At 54.0% G+C, this 26,469-nt stretch overlaps 1 pseudogene across 1 annotated transcript in view; it reads left to right on the forward strand.

The window, feature by feature from the left end:
* Positions 1-26,469, forward strand: part of LOC307110218 (polypeptide N-acetylgalactosaminyltransferase 11-like) — a 96,154-nt pseudogene that overhangs the window by 46,302 nt on the left and 23,383 nt on the right. Inside the window, exon 2 of the transcript in view lies at positions 21,845-21,936. The product of the transcript in view is annotated as a polypeptide N-acetylgalactosaminyltransferase 11-like (transcript). The remainder of the gene's footprint in view (positions 1-21,844; positions 21,937-26,469) is intronic.

Genomic DNA, 26,469 nt, shown 5'->3' on the forward strand with positions numbered 1-26,469 from the left:
CTTTCAGCTTTTAAGAGTCTCTCTTTGTCTTTAGTCCTTGGCATTTTAATTATGCTGTGTCTTGGTGTGGGCCTCTTTGGGTTCCTCTTGTTTGAGGCTCTCTGTAATTCCTGGACTTTTAAGTCTATTTCTTTCACCAGGTAGAAGTTTTCTATCATTATTTCTTCAAATAGGTCTTCAATATCTTGCTCTTTCTCTCTTCTCCTCCTAGCATCCTCTTAATGCAAATGTTGGTGCACTTGAAATTGTCCCAGAGGTTCCTTACACTATCTTCATATTTTTGGATTTTTTTTCTGTTTGCTCTTCTGATTGGGTGTTTTTTGCTTCCTCGTATTACGAATCATTGATTTGATTATCAGAATCCTCTACTCTACTGTTGAATTCCTGTAAATTATTCTTTATTTCAGTTAGTGTATGCTTAATTTCTGACTGGTCCCTTTTCATGTTTTTGAAATTCTCATTAAGACCCTTGAAATTCTCACTAAGCCCCTTGAAGCTCTTATTAAGATCCTTGAGCATCCTTATAAACATTGTTTTGAACTCTGCATCTAGTAGTTTGTTTGCTTCCATTTTATTTAATTATTTTTATGTAGATTTCTTCTGTTCTTTCATTTGTGACATGTTTTTGTGTCTCCACATTTGGGCGGCTTCCCTGTGTTTGTTTCTATGTATTGGGTAGAGCTGCCATGTCACCTGGAATTGGTAAAGTGGCTTTGTATAGTAGGAGTCCTGTTGGGCCCAGTGGCTGCATGCACAGTCTTGTAGTTGAGCCTTGATTGATGTTGGCATCACTGGGAGGAATTGACCTCCAGGCCAATTGGCTGTGAGGATCAACTGTGACTATAGTGGCAGAACTGCTGTGAAAGAGACAACTCTTTGAAGTGGGGCTTGCTTCTGTGGGGCTTTGGTGCACACTGAGTCTATAGCTCATGATGTGCAGAGTTGTAACCTAGAATGGTCTGAATCTGTCCACTGGGTGCATTGGCTCTGGGGCCTTATGGCAGGTGCAAAGTCAGCCACTGTCTGGGGCCAACTGGCAGGAGCTAAAGAACAATCTGCAGATGACTGCTACTTGTATTAGCCTTAGAAGTGTCCAAACAAGGCCAAGCTGTGAAGCAAAGCAGGCAGCAGATAGTGCCAGGTCTTGGGCCTCTTAGTGTTTGGTATGGGGCATGCTGACACCAGCTGTTTGAGAGATTTTAGCAAAGTCTGAAGCCTGAGCCAGGACAGGCCATTCATATGGTAAAGCTGCTGCATACAGCTGGGGTGTGGCTGAAAATTGGATGGGGTGGGGTCTCAGAGAATCATCAGGGAAGATCGAACAGTGTGAGCCAGGCAGATGGAAACTCAGATATGCCTGCCAATCAGCTCTGCAATGGGGGAGATCTCAGCATAGGAACAATGACCCCTGCAAGCACCCCTGTCTGGGAGAAAGCCACCCCTGAAGTCTTGCTCCAATACCAGACAGTCCAGTTCCTCCCCATTTGTCCTTGAATTCCTCCCAAGCACTGCCCCAGTGCTGGAACTCAGAGGGAGCAAATCCATGTAACTTTGTGAGCCAGCCCTTTAAGAGGAACACCTGGGTCTCCAGCAGCCTCTGTGTCACTCAGCCATAATCCATGCTGGTTTTTACAGCCTAAAGTTATGGGGACTTTTCTTCCCGGCTCTGGAATCCTGGGCTGGGGGTCTGGTGTGGGACTGGGACCCTTTGCTCCTCACAGGAAGCCTCTGCAGCTGAGATATCCCTCCTGATTAAAATAGAATGCCAGGCATGGGTATTGGAGCAGCCCGTCCCATGTCTCCACACCTCTTACCATTTTTCAATGTGTTTTCATCTTTATTTCCCTAGTTGTAGGACTTCCATTCAGCCAGATTTCAAGTGGTTCTTAATGATGGTTGTTCTGTATTTTAGTTGTAGTTTTTATGTGGTTGTGGGAGACTGTGAGTACCAGTGTTTATCTATGCCACTATCTTGGTTCTCAAAAGAAGCTATCTATATATATAAAATCCTAATAAGCAAATAGACCGAACGGCAGAACAACCGAACAACTGGTCACTATGACGTGAGCTGACCACCAGGGGGTGCGCGCAGAACATCACGGGTGTCGGCTATGGCAGGATGGTGGAACAGGTGTGCACAGCTGGCACCGGAACCACCAATCGCACCTGCTGCCGGTGCCCAGCACTGGTCCTATCGCTCAGCACCGTCAGTGGGTGGAAATGGCGGCTGCTGGCCCCGATCACCCCTGAGGGCTTCTCCACCTCCCCCTGCTCCTGAAGGATAATTAGGGCAGCAGCCACTGCTTGCTTCCACTGACAGCGCCGGCCCTGCTTGTATCCACTGCTGGCGCCAGCCCCAATCACTCTGCACTGTCAGTGGGTGCGAGCAGGGCCGGCACCATCAGTGCATGGGAACAACAGTGGCAGGAGCAGGGCTGCCGGCAGACAGGGGACTGGGGGCCATGGCGGGAAGGGCTGGGCAGGGGCGCGGAGGATGGGCCGAGACCCGCCCCTGTGCCCACCGCAGCCTCGCGGCCCACAGTTCCTTTCAAGATGCGTGAATTCGTGCACTGGGCCCCTAGTGTTTAAATAATTAAAGAATATGATGACAATGACTTAATAAGTAGGGAATTTTAAAAAAGCAATAGAAGCTATGAAAAAGAATCTAATGGGAATTATAGTTTTGAAAATTATAGTAACAAAAATAAAAATTCACTATATGGGTTCAACATCAGATTTGAGATATCAGAAGAAAGAATCAGTAAATTTGAAGTCAATAGAAATTACCCAATCTGAATAACAAAGAGAAAAGTTATTGAAGAAAATGAACAGAGCCTCACTGAGACCTGAGGAACAACATGAATTGTACCAACATACCTGCAATGTGAGGCCCAGAGGAGAGACAGAGAGGAGAGGGCAGAAAAATATTTGAAGAATCAAAAGAGGCCCCAATTTTGAAGTCCCCTCCACTACTCTGCTTTGGATTTGGGGAAGTGAGCTAGGAAGCTCAGAAGGTGCTGGGGTGAGAGCTCCTGCAAGCCTCAGCTCAGAGCTGCCTCTCAAGGAGGAGGCATTATACCCACTTCATGCTGGGCGCAGTGCTCACACTTCCACCAGTGTACTGCCCTCGCAAGTCTGTGAGCCATTCTATAGTCCCAGTCTCAAGAAGCAGGAAAGGCTCAGCGAGGTAAAGCAGCAGCCCAGCGCACAAAGCCAGGACTGAAACCCAGGTCCCTCTTCAGGCCTTTCCCACAGCGCCCTGATGACCCAGCGCTGGGGGCAAGACTGATGTGACTCCAGGCAGAGTGCAGCACTGAGCGGAGGAACAGACCAGAAACAGGTGTGAGCACAGAAGCACCCACAAGTCTACAGGACTGTCTCCTCTTTCCACAGCAAGTGCACCTTTTGCCAGGATGGGCTGTCGGTTCCCCAGGAAGCCACACCCCATCTGTCAGGAGCTGATTCACCAGCAGGGACTGGGGCTGGACAGGAGTCGATTCTAGGCAGCCTCAGGATTCCCAATAGCTTCAGCCAGCCTGACCCTCGAGACCAGGCCCACAGCCCTGGCCTGACCTGGCTCGCAGTCAGTCTGGGTCTTCCTTCAGAGGGTGACCACCGCTCCCCAAGCCTTCACTCTCAGCTGAAGACAAGTGAGGGGTCGGGGTTTGGGAAGTGCACGGAGCAGGAGAGCCTGGAGGGTGGGGACGGGAATAAAGGCTGGGTGGGTGGGACATAGGGTTTGGAGGAAGGTGTGGCCAGGATGAGAATCTGAGGGATTGATGCCCAGGCTGCCGAGGAGACAGCAGTGAGTCCCGAGGCTCAGCCTGCTGTGTGCACGCTCCAAATTAAATAACTGCAACTCCTCTTTTATTTCCTGTCTGACAGCAAATTATTGCAAATGCAGCCACTTCTGACATTCTAATATTCAGAGTCACATCCTGTGGGATAAGCCCGTCGCTGTTGCCTGACCAGTGATTTGTATCAGGCGAGGAGGGAGCCGGGAGGGGCAGGGAGAGACTGGGATGAGGGCTGCTGGAGGCAAAAGGAGGGGAAAGTGCTCCGGTTCTATTGGACCAGCCCAGGTCCCCCTGCCTCAGGCCTCCTGGGGTAGTTGGAGCGGCCTGATTGTCCCTCCCTTACCCACCTTGTGAACCCTCAGTAACGGCTTGTGAGCCCTCACCACATGCCAGGTGTGGGCCCAGCCTGGGAAGGGTGGGAGATGCTGGTTCACAGACCCCCACCTCCCACAGCCCACCATCTCACCCCACGCGGTCCGGGCAGGCAGCATTTACCCAGCAAGTGCAGTGGTTAGAGACACACCTGGCTCACATTCTTCCTCCGCAGCCTGCAGGCAGCGCAGTCTCCGGACCCTTTCCAAACACTGGTCTTTAATGAGAGCAACGGGTTGGTCTACCTCCTGATGTCATCCGGGTTAAAAGAAGAGATGCCCTTGCCTGGCGCAGAGCAACTGCTCACTGCGGTTGTGAAAATGACACCAGGTACGAAATGCTGCTGGAGGAGGTGCCAGCAGAGCGCTGGGACACGCTGAGGAGCACTGGCCCCTGAATCACAGTGCCCGGGTCAGCTGGGAGCTTCCCACAGCTCACCATCCCGCCCCCCCCCCCGCCTCCCACAGCCCACCATCCTCCCCACCTCCCACAGCCCACCATCCCCCCACCTCCCACAACCCACCATGCCCCCCCGCCACCTCCCACAGCCCACCATCCTCCCCACCTCCCACAGCCCACCATCCCCCCCCGCCTCCCACAGCCCACCATCCCCCCCGCCTCCCACAGCCCACCATCCTCCCCGCCTCCCACAGCCCACCATCCCCCCCGCCTCCCACAGCCCACCATCCTCCCCACCTCCCACAGCCCACCATCCTCCCCCGCCTCCCACAGCCCACCATCCCCCCCGCCTCCCACAGCCCACCATCCTCCCTGCCTCCCACAGCCCACCATCCTCCCACTCCTCCCAGTCCACCATCCTCCCCTCCTCAGACCCATGTGGGACCCTCCAGGCAGCTCCGTGTTTGTACGTATAATGGAATGTGCCTGAGTTTTCTATTCATGCCAGTCAAGCACCAAACTGCCAAGGACAGAAGCAAATGGGGAGAAAAGGGAACCCTCCCACTGCTGGTGGGAATGCAGACTGGTGCAGCCATTATGAAAAACAGTATAGAGGGGCCTCAAAAAATTAAAAATGGAACTGCCTTATGACCCAGCAATTCCACTTCCGGGAATATATCCAAAGAAACCCAAAACGATAATTCAAAAGGATATATGCACCCCTTTGTTCATTGCAGTGTTATTTACAACTAGAGGCCCAGTGCACAAAATTCATGCTTGTGGGGGGAGGTTCCTCAGCCCAGCCTGCAACCTCTCCAATCCGGGACCCCTCGGTCGAACCGGCAGTCAGACATTCCTCTCACAATCCGGGACCACTGGCTCCTAACTATTCACCTGCCTGCCTGCCTGATCACCCCTAACTGCCTCCCCTGCTGGCCTGGTTGCCCCTAACTGCCCACCCCTGCTGGCTTGGTCACCCCTTACTGCCCCCTCCGCTGGTGTGGTCACCCCCAACTGCCCCCTCCACCAGCCTGGTCACCCCTCACTAACTCCCCTGCTGGCCTGGTCGCCCCACACCGCCTGTTTGGTCATCAGTTCGGGTGTTTCAGATGCAACCGTCACTTAGCCTTTTATATATATAGATAGTCAAGATTTGGAAGCAGCCCAAGTGCCCATCAGTAGATGAGTAGGGGTGAAAAGTTGTGGTATATTTACACAATGAGATATTACTTAGCCATAAAAAGGAGGAAATCTTACCCTTTGTGGCAGCATGGATAGACCTGGAGAGCATTATGCTAAGGGAAATAAACCAGTCAGAGAAAGATAAGTGCCATATGATTTCATTTATATGTGAAATCTAATGAATAAAATAAACTAACAAACAAAATAAGGACAGACTTATAGATACAGAGAACAGACTGGTAGTTGCCAGAGGGAAGGAGAATTGGGTAGATAGGTGAAAAAGGTGAAGTAATTAAGAAGTATAATTTGATAATTACAAAACAGTCATGGGGATATAAGGTACAGCATAGAGAATATAGTCAATAATGTTGTAATAACCATGTATGGTGCCAGGTGGGTGCTGGAAATATGGGGAGAATACATTGTAAAGTATGTGCTTGTCTAACCACTATGTTATACACCTGAAACTAAGATAAAATAATATTGAACGTAAATTATAATTGCAAAATAAAATTTAAACTTCTTTGCTTAAAGAAGAGTATGGCCTCTACTATTTCAAAGGAAAGTATTGCTTACAAGATGAATAAAAATGTGAAAGATGTTTAAAGAAGGAAAAGGAGAAGGAGGAGGAGGAAAGGAAGAGGAGAAGGGGAAGGGGAAGGAGATGGAGGAGGGGGAGGGAGGAGAGGAGGAGGAGGAGGAAGGGGAGAGGAGGGGGAGGGGAGGAGGACAGGGAGGAGGGGAAGGAGAAGGAGGAGAAGGGGAAGGTGAAGAAGAAGGGGAAGGAGGAGGAGAAGAATAAGGGGAAGGGGAAGGGGAAGGAGAAGGGGAAGGAGGAGGAGGGGAAGGGGAAGGAGGAGGAGAAGAAGGAGGAGGGGAAGGGGAAGGAGGAGGAGAAGAAGGAGGAGGGGAAGGGGAAGGAGGAGGGGAAGGGGAAGGAGGAGGAGAAGAAGGAGGAGGGGAAGGGGAAGGAGGAGGGGAAGGGGAAGGAGGAGGAGAAGAAGGAGGAGGGGAAGGGGAAGGAGGAGGGGAAGGGGAAGGAGGAGGAGAAGAAGGAGGAGGGGAAGGGGAAGGAGGAGGGGAAGGGGAAGGAGGAGGAGAAGAAGGAGGAGGGGAAGGGGAAGGAGGAGGGGAAGGGGAAGGAGGAGGAGAAGAAGGAGGAGGGGAAGGGGAAGGAGGAGGGGAAGGGGAAGGAGGAGGAGAAGAAGGAGGAGGGGAAGGGGAAGGAGGAGGAGAAGAAGGAGGAGGGGAAGGGGAAGGAGGAGGAGAAGAAGGAGGAGGGGAAGGGGATGGAGGAGGAGGAGGAGGAAGAGGAGGGGAAGGGGAAGGAGGAGGGGAAGGGGAAGGAGGAGGAGAAGAAGGAGGAGGGGAAGGGGATGGAGGAGGAGGAGGAGGAAGAGGAGGGGAAGGGGAAGGGGATGGAGGAGGAGGAGGAGGAAGAGGAGGGGAAGGGGAAGGGGATGGAGGAGGAGGAGGAGGAGGAAGAGGAGGGGAAGGGGAAAGAGAAGGGGAAGGAGGAGGGGAATGGGGAAGGGGAAGGAGGAGGAGAAGAAGGAAAAGGGGATGGAGAAGGGGAAGGGGAAGGAGGAGGGGAAGGGGATGGGGAAGGGGAAGGAGGAGGAGAAGAAGGAGGAGGGGAAGGGGAAGGGGAAGGAGGAGGAAAAGAAAGAGGAGGAGGAGGAGGAGGGGAAGGGGAAAGATGAGGAGGAAGGGAAGGGGGAGGAGAAGGAGAAGGGGGAAGGGAAGGGGGAGCGGGGAGGAGAAGGGGAAGGGGAAGGGGGAAGGGAAGGGGAAAGAGAAGAAGGAGAAGTAAATGGGTAAGTTGGCCACTCTAGACAGACAGGTCATTCCAGAGGACTACAAACAAGTGACTGGGTGGAGCCAGGTTGGCCTTAAACTGCAATATAAGGCTGAAGGCTCTGAGGCAGGGAGACCAAGCAAGGAGTGAAAGGCCCAGCTGGCAATTAGGGGAGTGGACAGAGGGCTGCTGCTGCCAGCCTGTGGCTGGACTCGGTGGAGAGGGTGCTTGGCAGGGAGATGCTGGCTTTTAAAGGACCAGCAACATAGGAAACCTTTAAGGGTGGGGATAGGGGGCAGGACCAAGCCAAGAGGCTGGGGAGGAGGGGACTGTAGGCGAGGGAACAAAGGCTAAGGGTCCCTGGCCTGTGGGGTGTGTGAATGGAACTGGGATTTGGGTCCCACCTTCCCAATTATCCTTGAAAAGGAAAAAAAAATCTCTATAGGCCTGAAAAAAAGAATAAAAGCAAGGAAAAGAGAGGCTTGGAAAATACCCTGAAGAGTTGCTCTGGCCTTTAAAAGGCAAGGAGTGTGGTAATGTAATAAACATGGCAACAAAGCGTTTGTCACCAGGCTAATTTTATTAGAACAGATCTCAAATGGCTAATTTCCTTTTACTAATGAGCAAATTAGTTGAATCTCTGATCTACTTTGAGGGCAGGGATACTAATAAGACAGGAATGACAGTGAGACCTGCTGTGAGACGTGGTGACACGTGCGTTGGGTGGAAGGGGATCTCCGAGCATGGAGGGCTGTGCTAGCATGGCCTTGCCCAGCGGGGCCTCTGGCCTGTGCAGACCAGCTGGGCGCCCGCCCTACCCAAGGCAGGTGGGTGTCAGACTCAGGCGCTGTCCCAGGGGACCAGCCTGGGGGAGGAGCTGCGGGGGGTGGGCCAGCAAAGTAGGCATGTTTCCAGCAACATGTGGGGCAGATGGCCTTGAACTTTCAGCCAAGTTCCGTTGATGGGGTTTGCCCCTGCCTCCCCTAGCCTCCCCCACATCCCCCGCCTCCCCCGCCTCCCCCGCCTCCCCCGCCTCCTAGCCAGCGTACCCTGTGTGTAGAGAAAAGCTCTCTAGGATGTTCTACCTTCTGGCAGACCCAGCCGGCTGCCACCAAAGCTGAAAGCTTTCTGTCAAACGAGCTCCCCAGGACCAGAGTCGGGCTCCGACCTCCTTCCTTTGGGTCAGTTATACGGGGAGCGGGAGACAGGGCCCAGCTCTTCTCTGGGCAGAAGGCCATATGGCTGGGTGGGCTTTGGTTGGGCCGGCATTTGATTACCATGCCGTGGCAGCAGTGTGCTGGAAGGCCCCAGCCAATCATCGCCCAGGGATGCTGCCCGCTGCCTGAAGGATTGGGGTCCCCCACTTGCTTTGGTGGCACGCTTGGCATTGGCAGAGGGTGAAGCCCAGAAAGGCACCCTGCAGAAAGACCAGGAGGAGGGCGATCACACGGTCCCACTCACCTGGCCAATGCAGGCCCCCACTGGGTCAGCCTGGCTTTGCAAGGCGTCTCCTGGGGAGGAGGTCTAGGAGCAGGCAGCTCCCTGGCCTCAAACGCGCTCTAGTTGTTACTTTCTGCTCAGAAGGGCCCGAGAGAGCTGTAGGGTGGGGCAGTGGGCATCACTTGAGAGTCTGCCCAATGGGGAGCCTGACGGAAAGGCCCTCAGAGCCCAGGACGAGAATGAGAACCCCCTCCAATTGTCAGTCTCTCTGGACCCAGCTTGTTCCTTAAAAGGGGAGACACTCATTTCTGCATACCTTGTGGAGTCCACGAGGAAAGAGCAGGCGCACGGCAAGCATGCAGAGTGTGCTCCCTCTTTCTGCAGGCGGCGTTCAGGGAGTTGCTGCCCCCTTTAGGCCACGCGGACAGGGTAAGCACCGCGTGGAGCTGACAGGAAACAAGGGGGAAGTCCCCAGGTGGCATGTGTGGATGCCCACAGAGCTGACCCGTGGATGAAAAGGGCAGCCTCGCGAGAAGAGAGGATCTCACCAAGGACCCGACGGGGATGCCCTGCGGGATCCCATGCCCACTGTCCTTGTCCCACAGCACTGGCCGGGGGTCACGTGTCCCATAGCCACCCTCTGGCGAGTCCGGCCCTTCTCTAAAGGCCGGGAAAGTCTCCTGTGCTGCCTCCTCACAGCGAGGATCCCGGCTGCAGCCTAAATCCAGCCCCGCAAACTGTCTCTGTAGTAGCTTTTCTTGGGAGGTCCCTTAGGGACAGCACCAGAAGGTTAGATGTGGGACGGGCAGAGCTTACCACCCAGTCCAGATGCCAGCTCTCCGTGTGGTCAACAGCTCTGACTGCTGTGGAGGCCACAGCCACAGACCTCATCAGGGCTCCTGTCTTCTCTCCTGCCAGGACCCCCCTCCCCCCACACACACCCCACACACACTGCCTGTCCATGCCCCTCCCCCTGCTGTCCCCAGGCGCCTCTCTGAAGTGCTCTGGCCGCATGCATTATTCAGCCTCTTCTTCAGTTGTGAGTCCCAGGGGCCATGGGGCTGGCTGTTGGTGCGCTTTCATCTCCCAAGTGCGTGGGGAATGCAGAAACACTCACTGGTATCCGGGATGCGGGGGTCTCAGTCCTGGGTCTGGGGGAGCCCTCACACTTTGTGCTCCACACCCATCCCTTACAGGCTGCCCCCAGATTAACCCAAAGGGGCTTTATCACCACCCGGGGAGCCACGACGGGATGCACCCATTCCCCCCTGCTTCTAGGCTCAGAGATCTGACGTGGTCCCAGCGCGAGTTCAATGCCAGCTCTGTCCAAGGGCCGGTGCTGAGACTGGGCCCTCTGTAGTCGGCGCTGAGTCACCTGAGGATGCGCTCAGGCTGAGGGCAGCATTAAAGCCTTGGCACACCCTTGGGCAGAGGGAGAAAGACCCCTCGTGAAGCGGTGCCAAGAGACACGACAAATCAAAGCCCATGCGAGAGCCAGCTCCGGAGGGTGTGCCCACCCACTTTGCCGGCTGCACAGGAGGTGACGGGAGGTGGCGGTCTCTCCCAGAGAGGCAGGCACACTTCACAGGATGTGCATGTGACTGTCACATGGCTCTGCTCCGCCCCTGGGGCTGCAGACTCCTCTGAGTCACTCACATTCCCTCCCAAGATGCAACCACTGGCAGCTTAGCCTTCCGTCACTTGAATAAATGCAAGAGTTGGGGACGTGGGAGAGATATAGGGTCAAATTGCCCGGTCCTAATTATTGCTTATCTTTTGTCTGTTCTATACCCATCTCCCCACAGCTTTGACCCTCCCCCCGTCCACCCCAGGGGATCAAAACTGGGATTTTTTATACACGACTGCAGCCTTCCTGGGTCCAGGGTGAGATTCCCAGTTCAAAACTAAGGAGGCTGAGCCAGCCTGGCCTCCGCGTGGGCAGGTGGAGTGCTAGCCGGAGGGCTCCCCACGGCCTCAGATGGAGGAAGACAGAGGGGGTGGCGCCCGCAGGGCTGGAGTCCCTCTCTCAGGCCCCTGCGCCTGGTGCCTCAGGGCAGACCAGGAGCACGACATCATCTTTCCCTTCGCCAAGTCCCATCTCAGAAGCAGCCGACAGGGCCACCACGGGAGAAGCCTCTCACTCAGTGAGGCCACCAGGGGCGGCGTGGGAGAGAAAGCCGGGGGCAGGGACAGCTGCCCACAGACAGGATCTCAAAAGTGTGACTTCTTCACTGACTCCTACAACTCAGGCTGCTTTTTCCAAACCTGACTCCAAGCCTGCATTCCTTGCCTGCGCTCCCTGCTGCGCTTCCCACAGGCCCCAGCCTCGGCGCAGAGGATGGGATGAGGGTTCTAGACTCGCAGGGGCCACGGAGGCAGCTCACCTGCCCAGCCTAGGAGCCATCTGGGTCCTGTTCACAGGACTGCAGGTGTGGGAGAGACGTGGGCCTCCCAGGCCTGTCTGCCAGCATTCTTCAGGCTCTAGAGCTGCAGCGTCTAAGAGAAGCGGGTGCAGAGGCCACACCCGGGTCCGTGTGGCTGTGCGGGGCCATATCCTCTCTAATAAAATGGTAATATGCAAATTAACCATCACTCCGCTACATAAGCCACGCCCACCAGCCAAGCCACGCCCACCAGCCAATCAGGGCAAGTATGCAAATTAACCCCAATCCAAGATGGCTACAGCCACAGAGAGCAAGGTTTCCCAGGTAACAGAGGAAGCCAAGCTTTCCATAGCCGTTGCAGGCCTAAGCCTCTACTCAAGCTACAAAGTTTCAATTATAGAAGGTAAACAAATTCAAACAAATGGCGGCAGAATGGAGCTTGAGAGAGCAGGCCAGGGTTGCCGGCAGCAACAGGGGAAGCAAAGCTTTCCACACACCCTGGCAGGGCTCACCCGCTTAAGGCTACAAAGTTTCAATTGTAGAAGGTGAATTAACTGCCACAGAAATGGCTGCCGGAGCCCCAGGCTTGGCTCCACTCCAGGCTACAAAGTTTCAATTGTAGAAGGAAAATAAATTCCAGATACCAGGGCCTCTGCTTGGGTTGCCAGGGGGCGTGGCCGGCCTGCAAACCACCACAGGCCCCCTCGCTCAGGCCGCCCCACACCCCAAGGGAACCCCCACCCTTATCTGTGACACCCTTCAGGGCAAACCAGCTGGCCCCCACCCGTGCACCAGGCCTCTATCCTATCTAATAAAAGAGTAATATACAGATTGATCATCACTGCAACACACAATATAGCTGCCCCCATGTGGACACAAGATGGCCAGCAGGAGAGGGCAGTTGGGAGGCACCCGGCCTGCAAGGGAGGGCAGTTGTGAGGGACCAGGCTTGCAAGGGAGGGCAGTTGGAGGTGATCAACCCTGCAGGAGAGGGCAGTTAGGGGTGACCAGGCTGGCAGAGGAGGGAAGTTGGGGGCAAACAGGCTGGCAGGGGAGCAGTTAAGCATCAACCAGGCTGGCAGCGGAGTGGTTAGGGGGTGATCAGGCTGGCAGGCAGAAGCAGTTAGGGGCAATCAGGAAGGCAGGCAGGCAAGCAGTTGGGAGCCAGCAGTCCTGGATTGTGAGAGGGATGTCCGACTGCCCTCCAGGAGTCCCAGATTGGAGAGGGTACAGGCTGGGCTGAGGGACAACCCCCCGCCGTGCACGAATTTCGTGCACCGGGCTTCTAGTGTTCTAAATAAGAATCTTCCCAGGCAGGAAGCCAGTGAACAGCAGCGTCCCTGAGCTCCTCACTAACCTTCCACCCCCTCCTCCAGGCCTCAGTTACCTCTCCCTACCACTTATGCCCCAAATCCTTGGATTTTCTCACCCAACACACATACACACACACACACACACACACACACATGCACACACATGTGCACACATGCACACACACTCATGCACACGCGCGCACACACACCAATAACCTGGTCTGAACAGCCCACCCAGCTGGAAATGAGCTAGATGGGCAGGAGCATGAAGAAAACATGAGATAATTCCAGCAAATCAGGAATCCAAAGGCCCGGGCCCGGGAGCGCCACTTCTCCCACGCTCAGTGTCCTCGTCTAGAGCGCAGGAGCATCGATAGTGTTGACGGTGATGCTGACCATAGACACCCTGCAAAGCCGCACGCATCCCTCCCCTCTCCTGACACAGTGGCGCGGGCACTGCCGGACTCTGGAGCACCTGAGCGCAGCCCCCCTGTGCACTGACAGCACCACCTCAGTTTCCCTCCTTCGCAGTGGTCCCGGCCACTCCCACATCCTGTGTGTCCCTGACTGTCTGAAGTCCCTGTCTGCCTCCAAGGGCAGTTTGAGAACCAGATGAAGGTGTGAGTGTGGAGGGGCTTCATGGCTTGAGGAACCGAGGGGTGACCCTGGGCCCCACCGTCGGAGGAGGGCGGGAGGTCCGTCTTTCCTGGGCTCAGCCTCCGCAGAGCAGCCCAGCGCCCTGGCCAGCTGGGCCAGGCTTTTGCTGAGGGCCCGGCCACCTGCACCGACTCTGATCATAGCAGGTGTGTAGCTGTTTCCATTGGGGTTGGAAATGCTGGGCTTTTTGTAGTTTCAAGTTTAAGATCTTCAGACTCCTCCCTCTGCTCTTTTCTTTATTAAAGTTTCCCTCAGCTGACTTATGTAATACCCAAAATCAATTGCTCATTTTACTGTCTATTTAGAAATGAAAGTGGGATTTACAGAGTGAACCTGCAAGCCAGGAGGCAGCCCCAGGCTGCGCCAGAGGCACTGGGAGGGAAGGCCTGGCAGCTGGCTGCCAGGCACCGTGGTGAAGGAGCTGAGCACGTGGGGTCTCCAAGGGCCCGCGCTGGCAAAGGCCCCAGAGCCAAGCTCTCGGTTGACAAGGCCACTGCCTCCCTTCTCTGTGCTCCCTCACCCCCATATAGGGCCTCCCTTCAGGCCACAGCTCAACCACTGAAATGGGCCCAGATCAGCCAGTTCCAGCAATCGCTGGTCTTTAAAAGAAAGCAATTCAAATTCATATGCAGGCGGCTCACACACCCCTAACCCAGCTCCCCACAGGGCTGGATTCCAAGTAGGCGCTATGGCTAGGCATGGTTGGTCTAGAGATCCAAGAGGGAAGACTTGTAGAAAATCCTTATAAAAAGGCAAATGAAAAAGCCATGGAGCTGGTAAACAGCTCACTGGTCAGCAGAGGTTAGGAGGGAGGGGTGAACAGGTGGAGCACAGGGGATTCTAGGGCAGTGAAACTATTCTGTGCTAGTGGCCTGGTGAATGGAATTCATGCACATTATAAGGGAATTAATTAGAGGAAATATTTTAATATTGCTATTTGCCCTTTCTCTATAATAGAAGTGTCAGAGATGAAAGAAAATTAGTAAAAAGTATATGAAAATCTTCTTCCTGTCAGAGTCTGGGGCACACCATGGGAAACAAAGTCAAGTCCTGCCCACCCACGTGCGCCTCAAAATTGCACAAGATCCAGACCCGGCCAGCCCCACCCCCATTGGGCTAGATTCAGACCCAGCCAGCCCCACCCCTGTCAAGCCCTGCCGGGTGGGGGGGCATGGCCTCAGGTCCCCCAGCCTGGGCAGGGGGCATGCTTTGAGGTCCCTGTCAAGCTCCACCAGGCTGGGGGAGTGGCCTTAGGTCCCCTGTCAAGCCCTGTGGGTGGGGGGGACAGCTTGAGGTCCCCTGTGAAGCCCCACCAGGCAGGGGGCACAGCCTCAGATCCCTGCTGATTGCTTGTTAAGGCTCGTTACAGGAACTCAGCCTCTGCTGTGGGTGCAGCCATCTTGTGTTACGGAATCCCTACATCCGCTGTGGGTGCAGCCATTTTGTTACGGTGTGGCGATCAATTTGCATATTCCCTCTTTATTAGATAGGATGACGCTGTAATGGTGGATACATGTCATTACACGTTTATCAAAACCCACAGTCTATACAAAGCCAAGAATGAACCTTAATGTAAACTATAAACCTTAGTTAATAATGGTGTATCAGTACAGGTTCATCAGTCTTAACAAATATGCCACACTAATACAAGATGTTAATAATACAGGAAACTGTAAGGGAGGGTAAAGGGGGTATCTGGGAGCTCTCTGTACTTTCAACTCATTTTTTTTAAAGCCAAAATTCTCTAAAAATTAAGTCTATTAATTAAAAATAATAATACTAGCCAAAATCTGGAAATAACCCAAATGTCCATTATTGGGTGAATGGTTAAAAATCCTGTGGTAGATACATACCATGGAACACTGCTCAACAATAAAAGAAATGAACTATTGATTTACACACACACACACACACACACACACACACACACACACACACACACAAGGCCCTGAGTTCTAGTGACAGAGCCATAACTTGCTGTATGGCCCCAGACAAACCACCAGCACTTTCTGGGCCTCTCACTCCAGCCCTCTCACTCCTGTGATGAGAAGAAAGATGATGGAGCTAAATCTGATCCCTCTCTTGCCTCCAAGGAAGAAGACACTCTCCACGGCCCCTAGCTCTTCAGCAGCCCAGATGGCTACATCCCTCCTGGGGTTTTCCTCTGGCCAGGCTCGCCCCAGCCTGCTCTGCAGGCCCACAAGCCCATGCATCAGCAGCAACAGCCCCCGGGCTCCAGCGGCTCTGCAGTCCCAGCTCACTTTCTCCTCCGATCCCCACTCTCCTGACTTGTCCATACATCACCAGGAATGCAATACCCTTAAAAAAGGAAAACCATTTTGCTCTGAACTAACAAAGTCAGGCCTCATTGTTCCCAATATCACCAAGCAATTTCTGAGCTAGGGGAGTGTTGAATTGGAGTAGGAAGATGGGCAATTGGTCAGGGTCAGCTCACATGGTGGGAGTGGGGGTGAGAGCCCAGGGAGGGGGGAGGAAGGGCTCAGAGTGGAATCAAGAAAGAAGGATGCTGGGGCCTAGAGGTGCAAGCAGAGGTGACACCCTAATATTATATCTGCCTCTGCACTTCCTACCCCACTCACTCTGCTCACCTATGCGTTCACCGGGACGTAAGTTCTTTACCAATTAGCATCTCCTTTACACAATGATGACACGCCCTCGGAGCTCAGCCTTCTCAGTGTAAGTTCCTGCAACAGGGAGTTTCCGGCCAAAGAGAGTTTGAGCAAATCCAAAACCCAAAGAGCATTACGCAGCCTCTGCCTGCCCAGGGCTCACCAAGTGTCCTTCAGGGCGGGTTCCCGAGGCCCGCCTCTAGGGATCATCGCGTGACCCGCCTCTGAGAGAACCGTTTGCCCCTGTCCTGCTACCATGGCATTGGCTCTTGCACAGATTTAGCACCTCTCCCAGTTACTCAGCTCCTGGGCCACATAACACACAACAGCATTGAGCTCCGCACGTTAACGATCTAATGCTGTGATAAATTACATGTATGAGCATGGACCGTGTTTATTTATTTATTTATTTATTTATTTATTTATTTATTTACGGTTATATCTTCAGTCCCAAATACTGTTCCAGATACTAGTATATCGTAGGGCCTTAATAAATGTTAAATGAGTAACATACTCTAGTGACTGTACAATTCTGGACACAGTGCCGATGGACACCAATCACCTAAAGGGACATCAAAAACCTCTTAAGAGAAAGAAGCTCACTGTCCACAGTCCTAGGACAGTGCTGCCCAGCAGAACTCTGCCATGAGGGGATGTTCTATGTGTGGGCTGCCCAGCACACAGCTACTAGCTACTGAGTGCACTTGAAATGGGGCTAGTGTGGTGGAGGGACTGACTTTTACACTTTAATTAATTTAATTTTAATTCATTTTCATTTGAAGAGCCAAGTTGGATGGTACAGTTCTAGAAAGAGGTGTCGCTGGAGATGGGCTCATGAGTGAAATGCATGTGGAAGCTCCTGTGAAGAGCCTGGGCCACAGCGCCGCACAGTCACAATGAGCTCACGTTCGGCTTAGCAGCCCCGTGTCTCACCTGACTGGCCGGTCATCAAAGGCTGTGTTTCCGTTCCCGTGAGTAACAAGAATGCATGTCTACCTGGGCTCCTCTGAGGGCCGATGAGCTCCTGCATGTAAACAGTGCCCTGCAGAGACTGTGCTCGCGAACGTCGGCTGTTCCTATCGCGGGAGCACAGTAGGCATGAAAATGTTGGTTGCGTCGGGATGCGCACCTAAAAAATATACATGTTAATATATAGTGACCACTTACCAAGTGTCCAGCTGTGCTAAGAACCTGACAATAACCCCGAGAGAGAGGTGTGCTTATCAACATATCCCAGGTGAGAAACTGAGGTTAAAGGAGGTTGGTGCTCACATTCCAGCTGGCAACAGGCCTGATTCCAGAACCCCCACTCAGTCTGCTTCTTAGTCTATTAAAAGAGCCTTTGAATAGTTTCTAAGTCAGTGTTGGGCAGGTAGACACATAAGATACTGCGGACGGCCTGTGATTAGAATACAGCCTGGGCTTAGTATACAGCTGGTTCCCAGCTGGGGCAAGTCCTCCCGGGGCACATTCGGCAGTGTCTGGAGACACGTTGGGTTGTCACACCTGGGGTGAGGGGTGCTACTGGCATCGAGTGGGTAGAGGTCGGGGATGCTGCTAACCATCCTGCGGGCACCGGACAGCCCCACAGCAAAGGGTCATCAGAGCCAAAGCGTCAACAGCCCTGAGGTGGAGAAGCCCTGGTCTAGAGCCTCACAGAACAGTGCCAATACATACTGACAGCAAGAGAGGGAGGGAACTGAACCTACAAGTTTCAAAAGGGGCGCCATTGTTCAGAGCTGGGAACAGCAGTGCTGAGGTTCAGGGAAGGAATTCAGTTCTTCAAATCACAGCCACGTGAACGAGCAGTGTGCCTGGCAGCCCGGGGCGTGTGCTGAAGGACGGAATCCCCGCGCCCTAGACACTTGTGATGAAGTTGCACTGATGCGAGGCTAGGAAAGACGGGGAGGAGCCAGGGGCTGAATCACCCCAGGCTACAAATCTCCCCCTCCCACTCCCTCCTTCCACAGGTGAGAAGCTTAGAGGAGAGGAAGGTTCTGAGCCACAGACAATGTGGGCAAAAAGCATGGAGCTCCAGCAAGGCCAGTCACCCCGCACCCCTATTTTCCCACGTACAAAGTATGAATGATACATTCTGCTCCATTTCACTGAAAGCTGCCCAGTCTCCAAGAGGTTAGTGAGGCAGCCAAACACCTTCATAGACATACTACCATTTACTGAGCACTTATTATGCGTCACATACTGCACTAAAGGCAAAATCTCATTTAGCCTCACAACAACCTTGTTTTACAGATGAAGTAACTGAGTCCAGCCCCAGGCTATCAGAACCTAGAGCAGCACCTAATCACCATGCAGTACTTCCTCTTGGTGTCACACTGGGGCCTGAACAATGAATGAAATGGGCCCAGGTCCTACTCTGCCCCTCCACATACAACTAGACTTGCCAGGCATCTTCATTCAGCCCCTGACTCCCTGCAGAACCGGAAGGGTCTGCCACATCCTAGCTCTGTGCCTGGCATTGGGACTGAGATGGGGAGGCTGACTCCTTGCGCTCCATGGGCGAAAGCCAAAATCACAGTGTCTTCCTACTGTGCACAGGTCCTTGGCACTCACAACCCGATTTGGGCCAGGGAGGTAACAAAATATTAATGGTGCATGGCAAGTACGTGCTGGAATCAACAAAGCCCTGTGGGAGTTTGGAGCTCACACCTCAGACCTTGGAGATCAGGACACACGAAAAGATGGTAGAGAGGTCGTCATCAAACCCACACCCTTGCACTAGAACTTGAAGGAATGAGACGAGTCCTCCTGACACACTCGGAGTGAGAAGTGAGGAAAAGTGCACTCCCGGCGGAGGGACTTGCGTGAACAAAGACACTGGAGTGGGGAAAGGAGGCTCCGGCCTGGCCAGAGCTCGGGAGAGAACAGGGCCATCCCGGGATGCAGACAGATGCAGGGGGGCCGGGCAGTGGGCATCCAAGAGCCTCCTCTAGGCAGGGCAGAGTGGGGTTAGCGCTGCTTCAGAGGGATCTGCCAGGGAATTACTTATGGTGCTAACAAGCAAGCACTCATTTAGCTTATAGCCCACATTATACAAACACGGCATTGAGCTCTCAAGTTAAGGCCCGAATGCCACTCTAAATTAAATTCATCAGTGTCTTAATTAAGATCTATATTTAGTTCTTAATTAAAGGGGAGAGAAAACTCATGATGTTGCACAGCAGAGATTTGGAATGGAGATAATCTCCCGGTCCCTAACCTGGACCTATGCCCACCCACTCTCAAGACAGCCCCCTGTCAGGGCAGGCAGTCCTTTAATCCTTCCTTTCTTCCTCGTTTATTCCTTCTTCTTTTATTTATTCCTCGTCTATTTATTGAACACCTACTATGTGCCAGGCACTGAGCTTTGATTCTGGGGCACAGTAGAGAATAAAAAAGAGATGGTCCCTGCCCTCAAATGGCTTACACTGCAGAGAAAAATGCCAATGGATAGGTACATGTCTCAGCTTTAAACCCCGCCCACTCCCCTGGGTCTCCGGTGCTCTCACAGGAAGAAGTCAGACACCCTCGGTGATGCCATGGCTGCTGCCTTCATCCCATCAGCCAGAGAGCCTTAGAGAGCGTCACGTGGGTCATCCAGGCCCTCTGGCCCCACCAGGCTGGGAAGCTCCCAAGTGGGCCAGCTACTTCATCCAGCAAATGATGAAGACTAGTTGTCAGGAGGATGGGGAAGGGGCCCAGGAGCTCCCCTTCAACCCTAGGACTCTAGGGTTCTCTGTCAGGCACTGGGGCACTGTGCCTGGGAGGGCTTCGCTGAACAGTCTACCAAGGAAGATCACGGAACACAGACCGTCACAGCCACAAAGACCTAGGCAGCTGCGCAGGCTGAGTTCCTGGGAGGCCAAGTGACTTGGTCAAGTAAACAGAGTCAGTAAAGGGCCAGAGCCAGAATCCACAGCTGCTTTGTGCCAATGACTGTCCGGGGGGGGGAGGGGGGGGCACGAGCTGGGTAAGCGGGGTTCCTGCCCTTGGGACAGCTGGTGGGGAGGGGGAAGCCAATACAAATTAGGAGGCCGAGTCTTGACATGGACACGAATCGCCAGTGAAATCTAACCCTGCTGCCCATCCTAATCCCCCAGAAAATGTCTCTCCAGGGTTCCTGGGGCCCTCCTAGTGGGCAGTGGAGTCTGCTGTAGGGGGGGGGGGGGGCGGGGGAGGGGGAGGTTATTCAAACCAGGACAGCAGGATGCCAAGGTGCCTGGTGAGGCTCCCCTTGCTGGGCCCTGGGTCCTGAGAAACAACTGGACACAGAGGACAGGCTTTGCAGGGCCAGCTCCATGGGGCTGAGTTGATGTCAGAATGGTTAGCCAAGGGAAGAGGCAGGAGGACATCCCAGTGGGGGGCGGGGGGCGGGGGGCACACAGGTACAGACTCCAGGAGCAGGCTAGGTAAGAAAACCTGAGCTCTTCTTTGTGAGGCAGGAGCAGGTGGACAGGCGAGGGGAGAAGGTTGGCCTGAGCGGCTGGGGAAGGGCCTGATGCAGGCATTTCACTCCGGGCTCAGCCTCCTGCAGCCTCCAAAGAACCGCCGTGGACCAAAGGGTCCCAGGTGGGTTCCTGTCAAGGGCACTTACCTCAGTTGCAGGCTCCTCCACTGCCCTGGCCCTGCCTGTGCCGGCAGGAGGCAACTATGATGTTTCTCTCTGTCTTTCCCTCTCTCTTCCACGCTCTCTAAAAGATCAATGGAAAAATACCCTAGGGTGAGGATCAACAGCAAACAAAGCCAACCAAGGCCCTGAGACAAGAAGGGGAGAGCGTCCCGTCCTCGCCCCGGCGGGCCGGGCTCCATGGAGCCAGCTCCGAAGCACCCAGCTCCCCGGAGCAGAAAATCGACAGACAAGCACCCCCTTCCAGGGGCGCAGCGGGTCTGGAGAGCTGTGGACGGCGGAAAGCGCCCAGAAAGTTAACTTGGCACAATGCGCGCACCCCAGGGGCCAGCTGTGGCTCGCGGAGCGCGCGCTGCTTTCTTCTCGCCGCCTTCTTCTTCCCGATTAATCAGCGGCTACAGCGCGGCGCTTTGATCCCCGAAATCAAACTCTCCGTCTGATGGGTGACTGGATGTTATGCTAATCCGCACTGATTGAGCTGAGATAATTACATTTCTTCCAGGTTTCCCCGGAGTTCCGAATAAATATTGATGCACAGCTGTCCCGCCTCAGGTGTAGAGAGGAGCTTTGCGTTGGCAACAGTGTCGCCTGGCCGGGAGCGCGCGCACTGCCGCCCGCCGCCCGCCGCCCGCCGTCGCCGCTGCCCACGACCTCGCCTCTCGGGGACCGCGAGGCTCCAGGGAGGTAGTGAAACCTGGAGCTTTTAGGTTCGGGGATCCGGGTTTGAATCCCAGCGCCCCCATATGGGCAGTGAGGTCTTGGACGTGTCACTGAACCACTCTGAGCCCAGAGCCCAGCGTCGTGATCGCCGCGGAGATTGGATGAAATTGGTGAAGTTACTCCAACTCGCCGCGGGGTCCTCGCCATCTAGAGCGGGAAAGACAGGGAGTGGGGAGCGGGGAGGATCGGGAGGAGGCGCCTCAGCCAAGGCACCCGTCCACCCCACCCCCACCCCCACCCCCAGCCCTGGCAGCGCTCCAGGCCGGGTAGAAATGGGTAACAGAGCTAGCGTTTTGGTGGCGTCGCTCCTCCCCGCGGGCTAATTAGGTGGCGCTTGTAAAGCGCTGCGAAGACAAAACGCGACCGAAGTGATCATTACCCTTAGCCCTGTCCCAACACGCTTTCCCCAGCGCGGGAGCCCCAGTGGCCCTGGCCAGCCGGCGCTGCGCAGCAGGGAGCGCGCGGAGGACGGTGCGGGGACTGCGCCTGTGTGCGCCCCACCCCTCCCGGCTCTGCCTCTCCCAGGCCCTCCGGAGGTCCGGACGCGAGGACAGCGATGGGGAGGAAGAGGAGCAGGCACAGACACAGCTAACTGCAGATGTGCCCATCCCGCTCCGGTAAGGGCACGGGGGTGCCCAGGAAGGGCTCTGAGGAGGCGCTGTGGGTCTTGAGGTGTAGGAGTCCTGAGGGAGTGGGCGCGGTGGGGGTGCAGTGGTTCTCCGTGCTGACACCCACCGCCCTAAGCCATGTCTTCCTGAATCTTGCAGGATTTGCTGCCCATCCCCTGCCACTGCCCCTCCCCCCGCCCAATCCCTGGCTGCCCCAAGAACCATGGCCCCCACTGACTAGAGACCTTGTTGCCCAATCCCTGCCTCCTCCAAGGCCCAGGCCAGGACTGAAGGTTCTTGGGCGCAAACACAAACTCAGAGCGGGTTTACCAGGCGGTGTACCAGGCAGTGATTCTGGCAGATCTCAGCCTTATGCTCAGAGTGATATTGCCCTGGGCGTCTGAAACCCAGGCTGAATATTTAGTTCTTTCTCCCATCTTCTTGGGGATGCTGACTCCAAGGCCCAGGCTGGGAAGGGTCTCCCATCAGGTAACCAGCTGGAAGCAGCCAAGCCCGGGTCCCCGCAGTGGACACACCTCACTGCTCCCTCGGAATAACCACAGTGATGCTTAGAAAAGTAACAGTGAATGGAGGGCAGAGCTCATTGCCATTTACAAGTGCGGCAATATACATCATCTCAGTAGGCCCTGACGAGCCACTGGGGCTCAGAGGTGTTGCGGCGGGGGGGGGGGGGGGGGGGGGGGGGGGGAGGGTATGCCCTGGGTCCCCCCTGGTTGGTAGCAATGCTGAGGCAGAGCCCGGGTGCCCTCTCCAGGTCCTGGCAGTCCCTCCAGCCCACCCTTAGCGTGTCTGGGATGAGACTTTTAAATGCATGCAGCTCTTGCCTACACTGTTGCTCCTGCTGCTTTCCTTAAAGTGAGCATTGATCCATCCACAAGCAGTTTTGCCCAAAGACACGTCCTGTTGTTTTCGTGGATGTGGCTGAGCCCCTCGCCCTCCTCCTCGAAGGCAGGAAAAGATTAGATGAAATCTAATGGGGTGGGAGGGGCTGGATAGAGGGGAGTACCCACCCTCTGGGAAGCAGAGATTAGACCACACGTGTCTTTCTCCCCCGTAATTCCGAAAACAGTGCTAACAATGTTGGTTGAATTCCCAGCGGACATGGGTAAAATGGGGAGAAGCAAGCAGCCTGGGGCCTGGGAGAAGGACAGAGGCAAGGAGACCTTCCCTGGCACCAGGCCTCTCCAACTCTCAGGAGTGAGATGGCCCTGCCTTTGGTGGCTCTGGATAGAAATAAATGAGATGCAGGTGAGCACGTTTGATAGTCAATATGTGGGCACTTTTTTTAAAAAGTCATGAGAGAGGAAGGGAAAGAGAGCGAGAGGGGAACATCCATGGGCTGCCTTCTGCCCGGCCTCTACTGAGGATCGAGCTCACAACCTGGGCATGTGCCCTGACTGGAATCGGACCTGCGACCTTTTGATGCATGGGACCGCGCCCAACCACCTGACCAGCCAGGGATACAGGCACTTTCTAGCCCCAGTGGGCACCCTTCACTCTTGTTCTGAAGTGCAGGAAGGGGAGAAAGTAGCCTCACTCTGGTCAGGGCTCCCTCACCGCTGGCTGCCTCCCCTCCCCCTCCATCCTCATTCCCGGCAAGGTTCCAACCATGTATGGTGAGCAAGTGGCCCCACTGTAGTCAGAGGCCCCATTCACTAATCCAGAAATTAAAGTGCCCGGAGAAAACAGGCTAATCAAATCATACATTCCTCAGAACCACTTGTAAGCCAGGTACGTTCTTCAATCTTAATTAGAAATCTGAGCTGTTCCCACCGTCTCCATCATCAACATTTAAACAGCGCTGACCCCCATGGCGCTAACCTTGAGAGCCATACACCGCCCAGAGGGCTGGGGGCTGCCTCCTCCCTGGAGACGGGGTGCTGTGGGGCTGTGGGCAGGTTGAATTGCTAGGCTGTCCTCTCCATACCCCATGCCTTCTCTCCCCAAGGACACACAAACACAGAGTCTCAATTTATCCAATTCACCGCCCCCCCCACCACTACCCTTCTGACGCCCCCCTATAGACCTCCACCCCAAACCGGGTTTAGGGCCTTTTATCTCTCACCGAATAACTATAAGCCATCCTGGCTGGCCCTCACTCAGTGCTGCAGGCCTGTGCTCCTTCTACAAAGCGCATCTGACCATGTTGATCCCTATAAAACGCTGAGGTTCCTTAGAGCCGTCAAGATACAATCCAACACCCTGTCCCCAGCACAACGCCCCAGGCTCTGAGGTCCAGCCTCTGCCTCCCTCTCTATGACACTCCCCCATGGCACTGAAGGGGTTCAGAGTGTGCTACCCCAAAACGTGCTACGGTGGCATCAGGATTCCTTTAAGCTGAAGGCAATTTTTAAAAAAACAGACACAGGACAAACCCTCCACCTCCCTCTCCGGCAGGAAGGCAGGATGATGCTTAATCACAGGAGACAACTCCGGCTCTTATCGGCCCAGAGCTGGCACCAGAGGAATCTACATAGTAAATCTCACTAAACAACCCTTCCCTTCCATTATTTACCTTCCCACGGCGGGCCACCTGTAAAAGCCTAAACCCTGTTCTTTGTCTTGTCACTTCTCTACAAATTTATTGCTTTCTTAAGTGAAGTAAGTCAGTCAGAGAAAGACAAATATCACATAATCTCACTCATATGTGGAACTTAAGTAACAAAATAAACTGACGAACAGAGTGGATCCAGAGACATGGAAGCATGGAAGAATGCGGAATCTCGGAGGGAAGGCAGGGGAGGGAGGGTGGGTGGGAGGTAATCAACCAAAGATCTTGTGTGCATATATGCATGGCCCATGGGCACAATAGGGAGGTGAAGGCCTGCGGGGGGGGGGGGGGCAGAGGGGGAGGTAACGTGGGGGAAAGGGGGACATACGTAATACTTTCAACAATACAGAATTATTTAAACACACACAAAAAATTTTTATTTTGTTAAGATGCTACATAAGCCCAAGTTCTAACCACCTCATTTGAGTTACTCATCACCGAGTTACCCCATGTGTATGAGCAATGTGTATTTTAACTGTTTTTCTCTTGTTAACTTACCTTTTTTCTAATTTTCATGTCCCCAGGCAAGGAACCCCAGATTGGTAGAGGAAAAGAGTTGTTGCTGTTTTGCCTTCCCTATAATACTGAGCTACCGCCTCCCTGCGTACACCAGGCGCCTGCATTTTCTGACCATTTGCGCATACTACGCATCCTGCCAGGAATCTTTTCCTCGGCTTTAACAACCTCGTCAGCTCCTGTTTAGTCTTTAAAACCTTGCAAGGAAAACACATGTGCACACAAAGGCTTATACAGGAAGGTTCGCAACAGAATAATTCATAACAGCCCCAAACTGGACACAGTCCAAATGTCCACCATTCAGTGAATGCACAAACTGTGGTACATCCGGCCAACGGACCATGCCTCAGCCACAGGGAGGGACAGACCACTGTTTGTGAGCCTCAGAAACACTATGCCAAGGAAAATCAGCCAGACACACAGACCATCTATTATATGATTCTATTTGCACTAAATTTCCACTAAACCCACAGAGGCTGAAAGCAGCGTGGTGCTGGGTGGGAACAGTGATGACAGCGCACAGGCTTGTGGTAATAGTGGCACAACTGCTTAAACATACAAATTCAGTGACGTGTACACTTACGATAGGTAAAGTTTATGGTTTAAAAAAAATTAAACGCTACGCTGTTCATCAGTAAAGCGGATGGATGGATGGATGGATGAATAGATAGATTTGTGATGGAGTAGGTGGGTTGAGTATTCACTGAAAATTTCTTTCAACTTCTCTGTATACTTTACAATTTTCATAATAAACATTGGGGTGGGGTGGGAGTCCTTGCTCCTCGGTCCTCTCTCCTTTGCTTTCCTCTCACTCCACACACACCCACTCTGCAAAGACCTCTTGCGTCCTCTTTACTAATTTCGTTGACCTTACATAGGCCGCGTCCCTTTAAGGCTGATCTTTGCCCCACCCAGGGTCACTTGAGGCTAGAAGAAGTGTATTGTTTAAGGGATTGAAATAGAAAACAAAACCTGTGTTTTGGGGGTTGGGTTTGGTTTTAGCGATTTAGCGAAATGTGTCTCACCTTTGGACTCCTGGAGCCAGTGCTTTGGGGAGGAGATGGTTGAATGGCGTCAGGGCGGTCTGAGGCTGGACTAACGGCCTACAAACCCAGGCCCCTAAAGTAGAATTATCTTAAGGAAAGAGGGTGTCCAGGTGAGTGACCTCGGCCTGAGTCAAGGACACAGAAGTGCCCAGGAGAGGGCAGGTGTGGGCAAACCTGTGTAGGTGCACAAGTCCTCCGGGCCGGAGAGCCTTGCACAGCTGGCACTTTGGTAGCAATGGCTGAGATATGAGTTTGACCCATGAGTGCTGCAGGTTTGAAGCCCAAAATTGAGGCTCCACTATGGTCTGGCGGAGGCCTAGGGTCAGAGGACAAGAGCCTGTGGGCTCTGTCAGTAGGAGAAGCCACAGCCAGTCACAGCCATGCTGGCCCTCAGGCTGCAGCTCTCTC

This window comes from Cnephaeus nilssonii, assembly GCF_951640355.1.
Source record: "Cnephaeus nilssonii genome assembly, chromosome: 13".
Taxonomy (NCBI): Eukaryota; Metazoa; Chordata; class Mammalia; order Chiroptera; family Vespertilionidae; genus Cnephaeus; species Cnephaeus nilssonii.